This window comes from Dryobates pubescens, chromosome 2 (genome assembly GCF_014839835.1).
Source record: "Dryobates pubescens isolate bDryPub1 chromosome 2, bDryPub1.pri, whole genome shotgun sequence".
NCBI lineage: Eukaryota > Metazoa > Chordata > Aves > Piciformes > Picidae > Dryobates > Dryobates pubescens.
The window spans coordinates 47,705,625-47,724,739 of record NC_071613.1 but is presented as its reverse complement, the minus strand read 5'-3'; the positions used below and the strand labels follow the sequence as shown (position 1 = coordinate 47,724,739).

At 38.3% G+C, this 19,115-nt stretch overlaps 1 protein-coding gene across 1 annotated transcript in view; it reads left to right on the top strand.

The window, feature by feature from the left end:
• Positions 1-19,115, top strand: part of DPP10 (dipeptidyl peptidase like 10) — a 592,658-nt gene that overhangs the window by 138,822 nt on the left and 434,721 nt on the right. The window lies entirely within an intron of this gene.

The following is a 19,115-nucleotide window of genomic DNA, read 5'->3' as shown; positions in this document are numbered from 1 at the left end:
AACTTCCTTTGAGATGGTGAGCTAAAATAAAACAGTGCTTAATGACAAATGCATAAAGTGGGCCAAGCTAACTTTATGATGGAAATACTCTGTCTTCATCCTCATCCACTTAGAGAAAATAAATATCAGCTTTGGATTTCCCATTTGAATGGTTCAGATTAACTTCTGAAACAGTGTACTTGATAAATGATAAAATGTTAGCCTGAAAACTGGATTGTTCTTCCACGAACAAGCTTGAAGGTTATCTTAATTGCTTGCATTACACTAATTTCAAGTATTCTGAAAGCTAGGTGTTTTTTTTCTACATCCCCTAGAGATTTGAAGACAACTCTTATGTCAGTTTCACAAAAAGAAAAGGTGTTTGATTACCATTAAATGTCACACTAGCCAAGGTGCACTAATATGTGAAATATTCTGCTACATAACACTCCTGAGGAGATAATGTAAGACTCATTAGCTCATTTCAGTGCTCCACTCTCTGATGAGGGAGCTGAACAATAAAATGAAAGAAGTGCATGCAAACTTTGAACCTCAGGTTTGCTGCATGCAAACCCTCAGACACTGAAAGCCTAAAGCTACTAAATATTGCCCCTACCTTTTGTAGGTTAGCTCTGTTGCATATTAATAGCTAACCATGTCTAGAACTTAGACAACATTGGTCATTAGATTTTGATGACCAACAGAAAAAAGAAACTGAGTTGGAAGAGACTGAATGCTCTGTTTTTGATGTAGGAAGGTCACAGTTTATACACAGTCACCTTGCTGTAGTCTTGCTCACTTTGCTCAGACCTCTTCCAATGTTCTTACATTTGGTAGGTGCTGGCTAAGTTTATGTTGTTACAAAAATGTTGCTTGCGGTAATTGATTTTGTTATTGTGATCTGTGAACAGCATAAACATTTGGAAAATGAAAATTGCAAATACAGCCTCCTCAGTGTAGAACTTATCAGAGTTATAAATAGGAGCTTCATGGGAACTGATAATGAATTTGGAACACCAAATGAACCAAAGTAGGGTTTTTTAATCGTTTATAAGACACTTAAGACTTGTTTTCATTTCACCTTACTGCAGGCACTTACCTGAGGTCTCGAAGTTAAGAGTCTAGACTCCCAGTAGCCCTTCTATAATCCAAAGAGAGGTAAGCACTTGCTCAATTTAGATAAGAGGACGATCTCTGTACTTATCTGTCATTCTTCACGGAGCAGAGGGTGATTAAGACAGTGTTTGAACTGTCAGGTTACATCGGACTTCCTGCACTGTCAGACCCTAGTGGATACCTGCAGTCTTTATGTTCTGCTCTGTGTATTTAACTTTTTGCTTGTTTAGGGTTTCTTTGTTTGTTTTTCCTCTGTGGAAATCATGGCAAGTGGTGGGTAGAAAGGTCACACAGATCTCTTGATTCAGAACTGGTATGTGAGATGCAAACATGGGAAGCACTCCCATTTTCCAGAATTTACAACTGCCTTTTCCCCCCACCTATCGTAGCACCAGGAGTCACAGAAAGATTCAATGCCTGAAGTTTAAAATTCTTTGCTTGCTTTGTTTTTTTTGAGATTACTGGAGGAAAATTAGAGCTGGGCACGTATTTACCATGAACAACCTTAAACATATGTGTAAAGTCATAGAAACATGCTTAATTAAAAAAATTAATTCCTCAAGATGAAAGGAACAGAATTAAAAAGGCTTGGCTACTGAATGCTTGGACTGCTTCAAAGTATGTAGAAACGAATTTCATGAGCAGACTTCTCATCTGAATTCTTATGTATGTATTCCTGTGTGCCCAGGCAGCCAGGAGGGCCAATGGCATCCTGGCCTGCATCAGGAACAGTGGGGAAGAGGAGACTCAGGGGTGACCTTCTTGCTGTCTACAACTGCCTGAAGGGGGGTTGTAGTCAGGCAGAGGTTGGTCTCTTCTCCAAGGCAACCAGTACCAGAAGAGGACACAGTCTCAGGCTGCACCAGGGGAGGTTTAGGAGGAAGTTTTACACAGAGAGAGTGATTGCCCGTTGGAATGGGCTGCCCGAGGAGGTGGTGGGGTCGCCGTCGCTGGGGGTGTTCAGGGTGAGGCTTGACAGGATGCTTGGTTGCATGGTTTAGTTGATTAGGTGGTGTTGGATGATGGGTTGGACACGATGATCTTGAAGGTCTCTTCCAACCTGGTTTATTCTATTCTATTCTATTCTAAAAGAAAATCTTGGAAACTGTATTTATTGTGTGTGCGAAATGTTCAGTGGCTCAATTTAATTTGATCATAAAAAACGTACTTCAGATTTATGGCAAATTCCTCAGTGTTTGTTTTTTTCCTTAAAAAAAACCCCTTTTTTAGTGATAGGAATGTATCCTTAATTGTAATATCCCAATATATGAGGCTGCAGTAGATAAGATAGCACACCTGGTGCACAACTCTGTGTACTCTTTGTGACGGTTCCACATGTTGTACTATAAAAATAGGCACATTTTATGTCTGCTTTTGCGTAGGGTCTAAGGGTCTTTATGTAGGAGCTGTTGGTGCAGTTGCAGAATAGAATAGAATAGGTTGGAAGAGACCTTTGAGATCGTGTCCAACCTCTCATCCAACACCATCTAATCAACTAAACCATGGCACCAAGCGCCCCATCCAGTCTCTTCCTAAACACCTCCAGTGATGTTGACTCCACCACCTCCCCAGGCAGCCCATTCCAATGGGAAATCACTCTGTGTAGAATTTCTTCCTAACGTCCAGCCTAAACCTCCCCTGGTGTAGCTTGAGACTGTGTCCTCTGGTGCTGGCTGCCTGGGAGAAGAGACCAACATCCACCTGCCTACAACCTCCCTTCAGGTAGTTGTAGAGAGCAATAAGGTCTCCCCTGAGCCTCCTCTTCTCCTGCTCCCTCAGCCTGTCCTCACAGGGCTTGTGCTCCAAACCCATCACCAACTTCATTGCCCTTCTCTGGACACATTCCAGCAAGTCAAAATCTTTCCTAAACTGAGGGGCCCAGAGCTGCACACAGGACTCAAGGTGTGTCCTAAGCATTGCAGTGTACAGGGGAAGAATGACCTCCCTGCTCCAGCTGGCCACACTGTTCCTGATACAGGCCAGGATGCCATTTGCCTTCTTGGCCCCCTGGGCACACTGCTGGGTCATGTTCAGCCTACTATTGACCAGTACCCCCAGGTCGCATTCTGCCTGGCCACTCTCCAGCCACTCTGACCCCAGCCTGTAGCGCTGCATACTGCCCTTCTGTTTGATTTCAGTATATTTTCAAAAAGGTTAGTCACTTTGTTATGTAAAATCCCATTCCTTCCCTCAAATTACCTTAATTCATTGCCTTCTTGCTATGATAGTTTAATTGAGTGTAGGGTGTGAAGCGAATTTATTTCCCTTTTGCTATTCTAATAGTTCTCACTTTATTGAAAAAGTAATTACTGCCTTTCGATACAATAACTGGGAAATTGCTTTTTCTAATAACTCAGGTTATCATATCATCATCATCATCATAGTAAAAATCATTGATGCACCAAAAAGAGGGGTTTGTGACTTCAAGTCAGTTTAACACAGCTGATACTGCTATAAAAAGTTACATTTGTATGGTCACCATTTAACCTTCTGGAGCAGGTTTCAGTGCTCTATATGGAAGGTTATAGACTGGAAAAAGAGGGACAAGTTAACTTTTTGGGTATTTTGCCTATTGTTTTTTATGTTAAGGAATGTATCCAATTCTTTTAGACTAAATTTTCACTGAATTTATCTCTCCATCAAACATCTCTGAATGACAGAAGTTAAAGAAACAAAGATTTAGTGATCTAAAAGCAGATCTCTTCTGCAATTACATAGATGAATGCCATAAAAGAAGGTTTAAGTGTTGAAAATGAACAGTGCAGTGTTCATAATAGCTTAAGATGATCATGGGAGGTCTATGTTAACTACTTTGAAAAATGAGAAAACTGACTCTTTTAAGATGTGTATCAGAGGAATTATTATGTAAGCACTTGCACACTGGATATGAGAGCAATTAAAGATGATGCAAGGAGTATTTGATTGCTCAGCTTTTTGCAAATTGAAGGCATGGTAAGTAGTATAGAAAATAAAATTGAGACTTCTAGTGTGTCTAGAACATACAACTTAGTTTTCTTCTTGTGCCTCCTTAAGTAATTCAGTGCAACGCGTTTTTATTAACATATTCATCGGGCAAGGTAAGTTATAAATGGGAGTGTTTTCCTCCCTGTGGGTCTGTGGTCAATAATTATTTTGCATGTAATGAGTCAATGTCTTCCTGTAGAGGTTTGTATATCTCAGGGTAAGCTCAGAGTCATTACGCAGTGAAATAGGAAAGGGCTGTGTGAGTTGAAGTGTGACAGGGTCTAAGTGTGAGATCTGAGGCACTTTGTACCAAGCTGTATTAAATGTAGGGAACTAGCTGATGATAAAGTGCTGTAAATAATAAAGAAAAAAAAATCTGTTATTTTTAGAACTCACTACCTGATTACTGTTGAGTCTTTCCATTACTTCAGTAGCCCAGAGTCCAAAAGATTTGAGATTTTAGGTGTGCAAGGGATAACGTACACATTCCTATAGGTGCCATTGTGAGAATGATTTTCTGACAGCCATCAGTTTCTAAGGGAAAAATGTGCAACACAGTATCATTATAAACCATTAGCAAGCTTTCTTTGTTAATGATTATTACTGAATGAGTTCACCTGACTGATATTTGGGCACTAATTTAATAATAGCTGCATTAAAAATAAGAATAATGAAGGTTTAGGTAGCTGTGGAATATGTTTAAGGTCTCATTTGTAAAATCCATAATCTAAAGTGCATTACCAAGAGAATAAACCATGAATATTCTGGGTGACACAGGTCACATTTTTTCCTCTTCTTACCCCAAAAGATAATCAATTGGATTTTCTTTTACTCTAAATTAGTTTCAATCATGAAATTTGTTCCTTTTGGGGACAGTTCCTAACACTGCTTTTGAAGTTGCTGTGTCATTGCTACGAGTCTCTGTACATCTTCAGCTTAACAGCTGTATCTCAAGCAGCTGCTTCCTCAGTTGCTTTTATAATGTGTGCCTAGCCTAATAGTCCTACTGGGTGTGTTGAGGAGGGAGTTTTCAAGCAACATATAGTTTATGTGTTGTCTGAGTTGCTGCATCCTTCAGTCCATACCGAACTTCAGCTCCCTTTACGGTGTTAGTCACCATTTCAATGGTCTCTCCCAGAATAGGGAGAAAATAGCTTTTGGTGCTTCATATCATTAAGGCTCTCCCATGACTCTCCACCAGTGTTCATTGGATTTTTTATCATTTACTGCCATTTATAGCCTGATAACCAACATGATCTTGAAGGTCTCTTCCAACCTGGTTTATTCTATGTATTCTATGAGATGTATCTGATTTAAAGCCTGGGGCTCAGTACTGAAAGGACTACAAGAGTCTCTGGTATATCTATGAGAGATGCACTCTCACAATGCCATCTATGAGTGTGTATGTCTCATATGTGTGATCTTATACTTGGAAAGACTCAGGCCACGTTTCCTGCTGTCCTGAGCTCTGAAATCTGTACTCTCTGACACCATTGGTTAGCCTCAACATAAAGGAATGGAGAATTCAGAAGAGAAGGTGGTGTGGCTCAAGATTGCCCCATGCCAGTTCAAAACATCCAACAGTGGCTGCCAGTGCTCAGTCAATACTGTATATTGATATGTATCAGAAGACCTAGTGTATTTGAGATATGACAGCACTGGGTCACAGGACCTCAGCTGGTGTTATTGTATTGATACAGGTTTATACAGTTACTATGTTTTGTCCCAGAAGTGGGTGGATTTCAGTGGCAAGAAACTGATTTACTTAAGGCATATTAGAATGGAGCTTTTGTAAAATGTGAAGTACTTTGGATATTGCTTTGTATCAGACACCCTAAACTGGACTGTCTTCATATGTGGCCAGATTAGTAGAACCAAATCAAAGATTATGGAGTAGTTTTATTGTCATATAGCCACCTAAGCTCCGACTTTTCTCTGTATTGTGGTCTCACAAAATACCAAAAGAAAGTAAAATCATAGTGGATGCTTTCCTTCTGACACCATTTCATCTCTTTGGAGACATAAACACAGTGATTTATGATCTTTACTTGTAGTGCCACTTCTCAAGACTTAAACTGACCACAATCAGTGGCTTTCACAGAATGGTGTACAATTATCTGTTGTTCTTTTGTGATAGAATTTTAAATAATGCAATGGACATATAATTGCTTGTCCTCATCTTTTTGTACTTCTGAAATCAGAGCCTTTCTATTCTTTCTGCTCTTCTCTGCATCACTGCACACATCAATACCAGTGGTAGAAAAGAAATTATGATGCCACCACATGCCTCCCAGGAGATTTGGCTCAGTTAATGCTGGAAGTTTATTTCTCTTCTACTGTGCAAGGTCATTCTCTCTTCTTTTAGTGGTAAAAGACACCAGATGCTCAGTGCTGCTCTCTGCCTAGCATATTGGCTGCAAAATATGACACAGCTCAGCTCACAAATTTCCCAGTAATAAACTATGTTTTCAGTACATCCTAAGTGAAGAAGATAACAATATCTTTGAATCAAAGACACTGCAAATAGAGAGGTCTTTCCCTGAAGACATACATATCAAACATTTAAAATGGAATGGGAAAAGACAGTAAAGAGAGTCCCCTCTGAAACATTTTGCAACAAACTCTGTCACAGAGACAAGCTAAAGCTTGTGTTGTAATGACTTCCAATTGTAAAATATCACCAGGGTAGTTTATTCATGGCATAACTCTTGACTTCAATAGCCTTATATATTTTGAACTAAAGCTCTAATTTTCCAGAAAGAAAAGAGTGTTTATTGTGACAGTTATTTTATTCCAGTATAGTGCTAGCTTCAAAGTAGAAAGAATAGCAGCAAGGATGAAAGAAAGAAGCTTTGATGCTGTTCATTATGAATAACAGGAAAACAGTTGACTGCATGAACAGTGTAGTTCTTACTATGAGATTTAGCCAGTAAGAACATTTATGACTGCATTAGAAGCCTTTAATAAGAAGTGTACAAGGCCGTGGTCTCTGCACATTCATTTCAGAGGTGCTTCAGCATGGAGAAGGATTTGTATGTCAAGATCATACAAGCAGATGCCTGAGTAGGTAGAGTTTTCAGATCTCTTGAGGCCTAGAATGAGACTTCCTGGGGAGCTGCAGGAATAAAATCTTACAGTACCTGTTGCAAACTTGCTCATTCATTTAAATGCATGTTGGATCAATAAGGAGTTAATTTTCCTCATGTTAATATACTGCAAAACTAATGTTCTGCAGGGAAGTGTTTTGTAACAGTGAGATTGCAACCAACATCATTACTTTCTTAGGTGGATGTGGGAAAATACGTCAAGAGAACCATGCCTGCTTCTGAGTGTATTGATGGGATTATCTAGAGATATATAGCTGCTTTGAAGTAAATACTCTTACTTTTTTTCATGCAGTGTTTGTACTGTAATTTACCTGAGTCTGTCTGTCTGTTCTGATAAGTCTTTTGGCTTCTCAATTTTGTGGGCTGATCTGGGTTTTTTTATGATGAGAGCTGTTACAGCATTGCTTTATTGATATTCTTAGTAATGTGAAATGTAATTGCTCTAGACATACTAATCAAGCTCCAGCCTCTTCCTCTAACACAAACCAGGAAACATAATTTGAGCATCATTTTTAACCCAGTAGCTTTTGAGGTTGAGTTACTGTCTGAAAAAAGCAAACCATGAAATATTTGTAGGGCCAGAGAAAACATAACAGGGATCTTAAGACCATAGCCTGAAAATATGAAGTCCTGGGTACTATGTATGCATACATATTTCATTCAGATCCTCAGCAAGCGCATCTACCTTTGAAGTTAGCCCTGTTCTGAACAGAAGGTCAGACTAGATGACCTCCAGAGGTCCCCTCCAATCTAAATTTTCCTGTGATTTGTGATATTATGTTTAAACAGTTGTTAAATTACATTATTCTCTAATTCATTTCTTTGCTGCTCTGACCCGAGTTACTGGAGTATGCTATGCAGCTAATACTGTTATTAACTAGGGATGCAAGCTGGGAGAGTAGAACAAATTACTCTGATTTGATGTTTTTATAATAAAGGTTCCCAACCTCTCTTCGTGTTCTACATAAGCAAAAAGGCTTTAAATGTGTAAAATATGTAAAAACTTCTTTAAATATTTAGCCTGAAAATAAAGTTCTTTAAATATTTAGCCTGAAAATATAATTTAATGATACTACACCGGTACATCTTTTCAAAGGCCAAGTCACAGTTCAGTATTTAGCAGAGTATATCTTAGACTCTGCCAGCCTAAACGTTTGAGCTATTGTGCAGGCTCATTTGACTCTGACGCACAAAAGAAGACGACAAGAAATGAGGGCAAATAAATCTCAGTCGTGGGCTAAGCAGAAAGTCTGGAAAAATAAATCCTGCCTCTGAGATTTGGCTGCAAAGCACACAGACAACTATTTCACCCGCTGTGGCTCTACAGACAGGAAAGAAATGCTACAGCCAGCATGTTGCATCATCCAACACAATATTCTTAATGGTTATATTCATGACTTTTTTCCCTATAGGGAAGTTTTCATGATAGAAGAACATGAACTCAAACCACTTGGAAAGTGCCCTTTCTGTATGTAGACACTGACCTCTAATTGCCAAAGATAATGGAACAGAAAATCTACATTTGTATTAGGATTGTCATGCTGACAGAAAAGAGGAGTCCCTTTGTGGCTTACGTCCTATCTGACTTCAAATTTTATAACCAGCTTTAATGCTAGTGCTGTGTCAAAGACAAAGGTACATGGTTTAATGTTCATGAAAAGCTGGACTTCAGGTATTTCCCTGGATAACTATTCTGAGAATTTTAACTATATTAAAAATTGAAATAGCTTCAGGTAGAGTTACCATTGCCTGCCTCTGCTTCCTTCAGTGTGCTTGGTTGCATGGTTTAGTTGATTAGGTGGGTTGGATGATAGGTTGGACGCAATGATCTTGAAGGTCTCTTCCACCCTGGTCTGGTCTGGTCTATTCTATTCTAGTCTAGTCTAGTCTATTCTACATTGAAGAAATGATCTTATGCAAAATGTTTTCTGTTTGCCTCAGTGCAAGTGGGCTTGCAATACGTGCTGCTCCTGCAGATGTCTTTTCCACGCTGTACAGCAGCCACTGCTTTTTCTCTAATTGCTTTACAAAATATATTTCTGTTGTGACACACACTAAATACGTCGTATGGTGATGGCTAGGGTGAGCCACTGTTTGGAGTACTCAGTATTATTCATCTATTTGAGTTATAAAAATCAGGACTATAAATGATATGAAAATAATTGGAGTGATCAAAGGCTTGTTATAATGCTCACTCAAGCAGTGGGAATCTTCCTGCAGATTTCTGTCTTTTGATCAGGCTCCTCACTAGCTGTTGGGACTTTGAATTTATGTTGTCTCTACAGTTGTTACTGCCATCTGCTCCTCTCTCTTTGTCATGTCATGTTTAATGATAGATTGTAAACACTTAGGGGTGAAAGTGACCAGGTCTTCCTTTGCTTCCACGACAGCAAATGTAATGGTTCCTTGATCTTGACTAAGGAATGTGGGTTCTAGAGGGGTACAAACAATGATAATTTAATTAGCATAAATTTACACACTCAAATGTGCTTTCAACTTGTATCTGTATTTGTTCAGGCTTTTGTAGGGCACGAGAATCACATGTTCAAACAGTGGGCTGTGATATGTTGAAAATGTGTGTCATTCAACGTTATCCCTTCCCTAAGTTGCATGAAATAGAAGCAAAACTTGTTGACAGGGATTCAATAGGTAGTATCCAAAATTAAGCCATGGAAGACTTAGCAAAGATATATCAAAGGTTGCAGTTGTGCATTTTCCAGTTTGGGTAGAAATGTTGTCATGGGAATGGATTAATGTCCTCCCATTTTCTGTCCTTGTTATAATTTTTTCATTTTTCTTTTTTCTCACAGAATGTCATATCAGAATTTAAATATCTTGTGTAATCTCTGAATTATATCATTGTTCTCTACTGCTTTGACCTTTTCTACACACTGTAATTTGATTGAGTAGCCATTCCACTGCTGTCTTTTTTAACTGCTTTATTATCCCATAGGGAACATGGAAACTAGGCAGACATTCAGAATACACTCCACCCTCATTTTGACATCAACTGTCAGGCTTTTCATTGCTTTACAGGGCTGTTACTCAGGCTTTGTGTTCATTAATTGGTATCTAAAAGGGAAGTAGCCTTATCAAGCAATGTTATAAAAGAAAGGAGCTCTGAAGGAATGACGTGTATTAGAATACTGAAAGGTCAAAGTAGTGTTGTGTAAGTAAGATATTTCTTAAAGTAACATAACTATGTGTGTTCCCAGATGACACAAAATTTATCTGTGCTGTGACAAAAGTCATCTCAAAGTGGAAAAAGAAATAATTTTCACCAGTTTTAGTTATGAACTGGAGATGGTACATTTGTGGTCTTAACACCATAACAATAGCAAAAGGTATGATGATGGCAGATAGCACCAGGCATTACATTTTGAAAGGGTATGGAAATACGATTATGATATCAATGCAACATCTGTGGCTAAATGAGGTCTAAATATTAGAACTGTAAAAACGTTGGTTCAGATTCACAACTTCCATTTGGAGATGCATCTTGAGATTGAATGATTGCACTTTCTCTGATGCATTTACAGAGCGTTGAGTGCTAAATGCTTGTTCTCTGGCATGTGTCAAGAGTGCATTCAGTGTATTTTGTCCTCTTTTGCTCACCTTGCTCTAGCTTATTTACTGTAGAAAGTTTTTGTGAGGTCTTGTACTTACTGTGCAGTATGAAACTGAAGAAGTAATAGGATTCACTGTGACTGAAAGAGTTTGGAAAGAGGGATCAGTTATGGCTAAGGAGAAACAAGTTTCGAATAGTAGATATAGGTTATGAGCACAAGTTATTTTCAGTGGGCACAAAAGTTTATCGGTGGAGTTGAATCAAAATCTTAAACCTTATAGTCACTGTGCTTTCATCACTTAAAGTTTGAAACTTTTAAGTCATAAGAAAAAGCAATTATGTATATGCTATTGAAATTAAGCCAAGATATTTAGGAATTGGGGAATATATTTCTGACTCTTCACCCTGTTCATTTGGAACAACAAATGTTTTTAATTGCCAGCAACAGAGAAACATTTCCTTTTCACATGTGTTGCTAAGTGACTTCAGAAATGTCTCAGCCTACAGGCTTTTTTGCTTGTTTTGTTTGTTTGTGTGCTTTGTACCATTCCATTCTTGCCCTGGAAGCCTTTGAGTGCAATGTTTTCTTGTGTGAAACAGAGGACATAAAGAGATTCTGGTTTCAGTTTGCATTAAGGCTGTACCATGATACTCATAATCTAGTCAAAATTTGCTTAGACTTTTGTGTGAAAATAACTTTGTGGAAGCTTTTTTTTTTTTGAGAATTTGTATATAGAACCATAGAAAAGACTTTTAAGATCATCCACTCTAAGTATTCTCTAACCAATTCTAGTGCTAAACCATGTCTCTTAGCACTATATCTGCGTCACAATATATGTAGGACCAATAGCATTCCAATAAATTGTCCAGGTAGTCACAGTTCCTAACATGTACGTCACATAAACTAGTTGCTTTTTTGCAGCTAACCATATCAAAGTTGACATCTTTGCTATGTTAGGCACTATTTAATAATTCAATGTATTCAATAACATCAATTTCTATTAAAGCTTTACTGGGTGATTCTGTCCATATTGTTTTAGGTAATATACAAACTGTTGTGTAAATGCAATTGCTACTCTGAAAATGTTACAAATTAAATGCGTATATGAGTAAAGATAAAAATCAAACTTGATTATGATACCTAGGTTTAATTTTAGGCAATTGGTAAAAAAAATGTAATAATTGCAAGAAATACACTTTTGATTTTAAGGATAGTTGGAAAATGAAGCTTCTGCTTTAAATGCAGTTTGTTCTTCTAAGGGATTATGTCCTTCCCTTCTGACCATACTCTTATGAAACTTATGTGTATTGTATATGAACCAGAATCTAGTTAAATTCATATCAAGTTGGCTAAAATCACTCTCCTGTTAAATTTCTTTGAGGATCCTGCAGTATATAGACCACAACAAAGCTATGCATTATGAAAATAGGATATGTGATGATGCAAAGAGGGATGTGAGAAGAGATGATGGCAGTAAAATTGGAAGGGAAGGTCAATAAAGGAATATAAAGGCAGGAGAATGCTTACATTTAAGAAACCATTCATCTTAACTCTTCCTATCTAACCCAAACTATTTTCAGCTACTTTTCACAAGTGTTTTGGTAGCAGTCCTTTTGCAGATAAGAAATATTCACAAAGGTTACAGTGCCATGTAGGCTGGCACTGTAAGAGTTACTATTTGTCTCAGGCTAGCAGCCGTAGCTCTAAGCTGCAGCATCTACAAGCCCTATTTGTTTAATAATATACAAAGGAAGCTGAAAGGCTGTGTAGGAGCCAGGCCTAGGGCTAAGCTCCCTACACAGTGTCCAGATGTGTTGCTCAAAATAAGCGCTGTGACTTGATTTTATGAGAACTGATCATCCTTCAATTACTTTTGGTGCCTCTGCACTGTGAAGACAGGTAATAATCCCCATGTGTTTGTGTTCCCATGGGGTTGGTGGTTAGAGACACAGAAGGTTTGAAAGAGATGACCTATGTGATGGATGCACAGGGACTTTTCCTGTGGTCACCAGGACCTTTTCCAATGATTTGACTGGTAGTATTGTTCAGCACTACTGTTTGCAGAGACCAAATCAAAAGAGTGGGAATGAATTGGATTTTGATTGTCAATAGAAAACAAGGAATGCATTCCTGGGTTAAGATTGTCTTGCAGTTTCATTAACTTCTTAGGATTAATATTAAACGGAAGAAAAATTAGAAGCTTCTTGATAGCTGACTTCATTTTATTCTGTTTCAGTAAATTTCCCTTCACTGCTGTTAATTTTTGGTCTTTTCCTCATCTTTTGTACACTTACCAATCAATATCTCTCTCAAAACTTCCCTGGAAGCTTGTCTTTTACAATAATTTCTATAATCACCCATCTTAGTGATACACTGCAGAAGGCACAATAGCTCCAAAACCAGACAGACAATTGCTGCTTATTTTCAGACAATTTTCATTTATGTGATTTTTCTTTATATATATACATATATATATATTATTTCTTCTTTCAAATGCCAGTCAGTAACTGCTTGACTCTTTCAAGGTCACTTCAATGTGACTCTGCCTTAGGAAGATGAATCATTGTTCTGACCTCCAGTTCTTGCTCCTCATTTTGATGAGGCAGCTTTCCATTTTATAAAACAGAAAGCTGTTTTCACTTGCAAAACCAGTTTATTGTGCCAGTCAAGTTGCACAAGTCATAGCAGGATGAATCTCTCTGATTTACAATGAAGGCTAAAGGAACATTTAAAGAATCTTGGTTTGTGTGTATGTGTATTGTGTTTTCTGGTTTCTTTTTGAGAGACAACTCAAAACATGCAAGAGAAATCTTTGTTTTGGTTTGGTATTTTGTTCATTACCTGGTTAAGGAATTTTGGTGCAGATAGCTCTTAGCAAGCATTTAGAGTCCTGATATGCACAATTATTTCCCTTTGTTAAGAATCAGGTGTTCTGACTATAAACATCTACAATTTTCCTGATTTAAGGTAAAGGGAAAAATACAGTTATTGTAAAAAAAATTATGAGCCTACTCTTGATGGAGTCTCCTAGAAAGTGCACATACTGCACACAGAGGATTCTGCAAAATTGCTAATGGTAAGTTTTACTGCTTTGAACTTCTAGCAGTAAAAGGAAGAAAAGTATTTCTTAGAATAAACTTCAGATACATTTGGAGGGAAGAAATGAAACTGTTCTTGAAGGTCAAGGAGTATTTCAAGAACAGTTTCTTCCAGACCTCTGTGCTTCCTAATGTTTTTATTTACCATTTAAAGATCTTAGAAGAACGTATTTCAGTCTCTATTGATATTTTAAACTTCACAGAAATAAAGAAGCTGAATTACTTTACTCCTAGCATTTCCAGAATTGCAGACTTACTCAGTGTCTGATAAAAAAATCTGAAATATCAAACTTTTATAGTGATTGCCATTGCCTGTGCCACTGTGTTATGGTTGTTACAGTGCTAAGAAATATTGTGCTGTATGGCTTATCAGAGACATGTCTTCATCAGTGCACATAGGTAAATATATTTGACTTGATTTTTGGCTATCTTTAATTAGGAAACACCTGAATTATGTGGAATTCTTTGGGCAAACTTCATATATTTTTCTGTCTGGGTAAAAGATGGAAAAGAATAAGAACATCTAGCTTGCAGGAGCCAGTACTCATCTGACCAGTACTGTGAGTCCAAGACAAAACAGAAATTGCAAGTCTGTTCTATTGGAGGGTTTTTATAAGACTTGTTCCAGATTCGTGCAGTTTCCATGTAAAGCTGCATCAGGGGCATTTTTTCTTTTGTGCCAAGAGTGAAGCAAAGTATTGATCTGGCAATTTTTAGATGATAGAAATCAGGAATGGTTTCAGGGTGAGTTGTAATGAGGAATTAAGCTTTTCCAGAGTGTTACATTAAGTGTACACGTTGAGACAGTATCATCAATACCAGAAATAGGAAGATATTCTGTACCCATGCCCTAATAGCAATGACATAAGAACAGTACTATGAGCCCAAAGATTGCCTTTGGGATATCTTCTCAGAGGATGTTTGCAGTGACCAAGTGTAGGATGTTATAATGAATTTGATGATATTTGTGCTTTTCAAAAGGTACTTTTTCAATTGTATACACACAATGCAAAGTGTGAATCTTGAGTTCATTCAATTTAAAAGCCAAAGTGAATGAATTACAAATTAGTGTTAAATCTGAAGATTTTAAAGTAATTTCCTGATCCTTTGAAGCTTATAGCTTGATATTTTGAGTTGTCCTTATAGCAACTTATGTAAGTTTTGTTTCTTCAGAACTTCCTGGTCCTCTGCAGATTCTCACTTTCACATGTCAGAAGCTAACCCCTTCTCCGCTCTCCCCTCTCCCTTCTAGTTTTGAAGAGAAATGGCAAGTTCTTTAATTAGGATGTAATACTGGAGATAATGGAACACAATTGCAAATTATATTCCATTAAATCTTAATTGCTGTTTTTTTGACTGCATTTGGTTCAAGACATTTGCTGTTGAAAACCATCACTTTCTTCACTTTCCTCATAGGGAGCTATTTGTAGAGTCGTAGAATCATAGAATCAATAAGGTTGGAAAAGACCTCAGAGGTCATCCAGTCCAACCTATCACCCAACACCTCATGACTAACTAAGCCATGGCTTCAAGTGCCATATCCAATCCCCTCTTGAACACCTCCAGGGACGGTGACCTCCCTGGGCAGCGCATTCCAATGGCCAACAGCTCTTTCTGTGAAGAACTTTCTCCTCACCTCCAGCCTAAACTTCCCCTGGCACAGCTTGAGACTGTGTCCTCTTGTTCTGGTGCTGGTTGCCTGGGAGAAGAGACCAACCCCCACCTGGCTGCAGCCTGTCTTCAGATAGTTGTAGAGAGCAATAAAGGTCTCCCCTGAGCCTCCTCTTCTGCAGGCTAAGCAACCCCAGCTCCCTCAGCCTCTCCTCATAGGGCTTATGGTGCTGTAAACACAAATGCAGATCTCATTCTTTGTCGTATACACAGAATTCCAGGATTTTGAATTTATGAGCTTGAGTTTCAGCCACCTTTTTTGTGTTCATTCTTAGATTGCCCTGATTTATAGTTCTGTTGGGACCCATGTAATAGGCACCTAGTGTGAAGAACTTGTGCTTCTCTGGATCCTGTAGAGCATTTCACATTTTCAGAACATTCTTTTCCTGTGCTTGGTTTTGGTTGCTGACTCCATGCTCCTGACAGAAACAGCACTGCTGTTGTAATTTTAAAAGTTGGGGGGAAAAAAAACCTCTGGATGATTACAGGAAACAGACAATGTTTTAGTTATTCTATGCTTTTTCCAACATGAAGGCACAAGATTTCATCAAAGAGAAAAATCAGAGTGCTGCTTAATGAAGGAGGAAATTAAGTTACAGAGAAACACAAAGTCACTAAAATACTAAATAAGGCTGAAAATATTTTATTAGGGAAAACTCTGATTTTAGGCTAATGGTAGATTTTGATAGGGTTTTTAGAATAATGTGCTATTCAATTCTTATAGACAACATCAATAATAAGAAGGCTTCTGCATCCTTTTTCCTTTCCTGGGCTGATTAGTTTTCATTGTCTATTGCATCTTGGATTCTTTAATGTTTTTAAAAGCAGCTGCATGAGAAACTCATTTTAGATGCTTTTCTAGTTTAAAGCCATTGCTGTTCTCTTATACTTTAATAATTCTTAGAGGTAATTGATCTGCTCTTTGCACATAAACCCTCTGGATTTGGTAGTTTATGAATGTTTTAAAAGTTATATAGATCAATTTTATACTTTAAAATTCTTTTAATTAGATTATATGTACTTATTTCCTTCTACAGACCATAATCTTCACACATGCTGTGTTCTTTTCTGTTTTCTCTGGGAGTACAAATCCAGATGCTAGCACACACCACGTCATTAAAAACTGACTTAATGATCATTGCTTTTCAGTCCTAGATGACAGGACATTAAGAGAAAATATAATATTTTCCCAATTCAAGTCCTTCCTTCCCCTTCAAAGTCTTCAGCTGATGGCATTCTGTTTGGATAAGAGTCACCACCTCCAGAAAAAGATTGTAGCTCCTCTGTTATATCTTTCAGTAACATCTACTGCACCCGATCCCAATCTAACATCTGTCCTGACTGCTGCACCATATTGTAGTTACTTGTTTGGGAAGGTGCATGAACTGATAAAGGAATCTAAATACCTTACGAGTATAGATTAGAAGTGAATATACACAATGCTTAGTTTAAATTCTTGAGCAATGTATTATCATACTTTGCAACATGGTTGTCTGTGTCTGAAGCTGACCATGAGTCATTAAAGCTCGCTGTGCAAACAGTCACATCACTTGGTTTGAGAGAGAAACAGCTTTCCCCTGCTTCCCTATTTCTTCAAAAGGGAAGGCTTTTCTTGCATGTTGAAAATTGTCAGCTGGGCAGCTGCTCCCTTTCCTTCTCTATTGTGCAGCTGTATATATGAATGCTTGGTAAATGGAAAAATAATGATGTGAATACTTAGGTTGTTAAACCAGTTTGACCTGGTGTTCTGTGTTTAGTGAATTTTATTGGTTGTCTTTGAAACTCTTGAAGCCTTCAAGATGCAGAATCGCTAGCATGGTTTTCAAAAGAGCTGAGACACACATAGTTGCACCCTGTGTCCTAAATTCACAAAGCTTTTAAACCTGTTACCTAGTTCCACGCAAATATGATAGAAGTTTTGATAGCATTCAGTCCCTGTATGTTCTGTGAAAAAGCTGGTGGTTGGTCAGGAATTCGAGATGAAATGGATGCAGTGGTGGGAAAGGCAGGCAGAGCTCAGTTTGTGTGGGGGCTGTAACTGTGGGCTGGCAGCTAGTGTGTCCTCAGCCCTCTCTGTATGCTGTAGGGTGGCTGCTGCATGCTGTGTCTTCAACTTGTAGTAGTATCTGTGGAAATGTTAATTAATTGGGAGTCTTCACAAAGCAGATGTTAACTCCAGGTTTCTAGAAGAATGTGGGAGCTTTTGAGTGCTCGGTTTTCTGTTTGAATTATGGACCTGTTGTGAGTGTGTATAACAAAGGGTCCTTTTCTGCAGTGTTCCCTAGATCATGGATCACTATTTTTCTTCCAAATACACCAGCTGATCCATATTATGTTTTTCACCTACTTGGAGGTATAGATGCACAGATAGTTGCAAGTATCTTAACCTGTGTGAAATCCTCAGGCTGTATCATTATGGGACAGTGAGAAAGTCAACACTGTTTCCCCTTGGAGACTGTGTGATCCTTGCAGTAAGATTAGATGTCTTTTACTAGAGTTTCTGACTGAACTAGCAGTTGTCCTGAACTGAATTCTTACCTCTTCCTAAATATACTCACCCTTGAAAGATTTTTAAGGACAAAATCAATATGAATTTGTCTTTCCTTTCTTTTGTCCAAATTATCTCAGGGAAGGGTATTTCCTCAGGATTTAGGTCTTGTCTAAAAGACAGTCTTGAGAGGAACTCTTGATACCTAGACATCTCATTAGGTGATCCTTAATTGTCATGGGAGGCTTGCTTCCATAGTTTCCTTGCTTCTGAAATTGATGACTATCTTTGATTATCATCAATTTTAGTAGGAAAAATGATCCAATCTTAAAAAAAAAAAATTAAAAAGAAGAAAAAAGTAATATAGGAGAAGCATGTAAAGTGTGTGAAGCTAAAGAAAGACTTGGAAAATATTGATGTTTTTACAGTTTTTCCAAGGCAGCCTTAATGAAAACTCCTTAGCTGACATGCAGACTTTTTTTTTTCCAATGGGCAAAAATTTCCAGTCAAAATCTGAAATCTACACAAAGTGGATGGCCCCTCCCCTGGTGACCTCTCAACATGAGGTTTCTGTGCAAACATGTTGAAAGCAGCCCTAAAAACGCCCACAAGGAGTTGGATATGGAATGCTTGCATTTTTTTTTTCTACTAAATTGCTGCCTGTCTAACTGTCTTATCCTATGAATCTGTATTTTTCATTCTTTCTGCTGTGAAACTAACCCCACTATAATCTGGATGGAAGGAGGGGAACTCTGGCAGATGGTAGACAATGTTGAAGAGAATAAAGCCCCTTTCGTTTCTCCTGGATTACTTAGCCATCCATCATTAGATGCATTCCATTTGGATGTAGACATAGTATCATAGTACCAGTCAGGGTTGGAAGGGACCACAAGGATCATCTAATTCCAACCCCCCTGCCATGGGCAGGGACACCCCACACTAGATCAGGCTGGCCAGAGCCTCATCCAGCCTGGTCTTAAACACCTCCAGGGATGGGGCCTCAACCACCTCCCTGGACAACCCATTCCAGGGCTTCACCACTCTTATGGTGAAGAACTTCCTCCTCATGTCCAGCCTGAATCTCCCCACCTCCAGCTTCATTCCATTCCCCCTAGTCCTATCA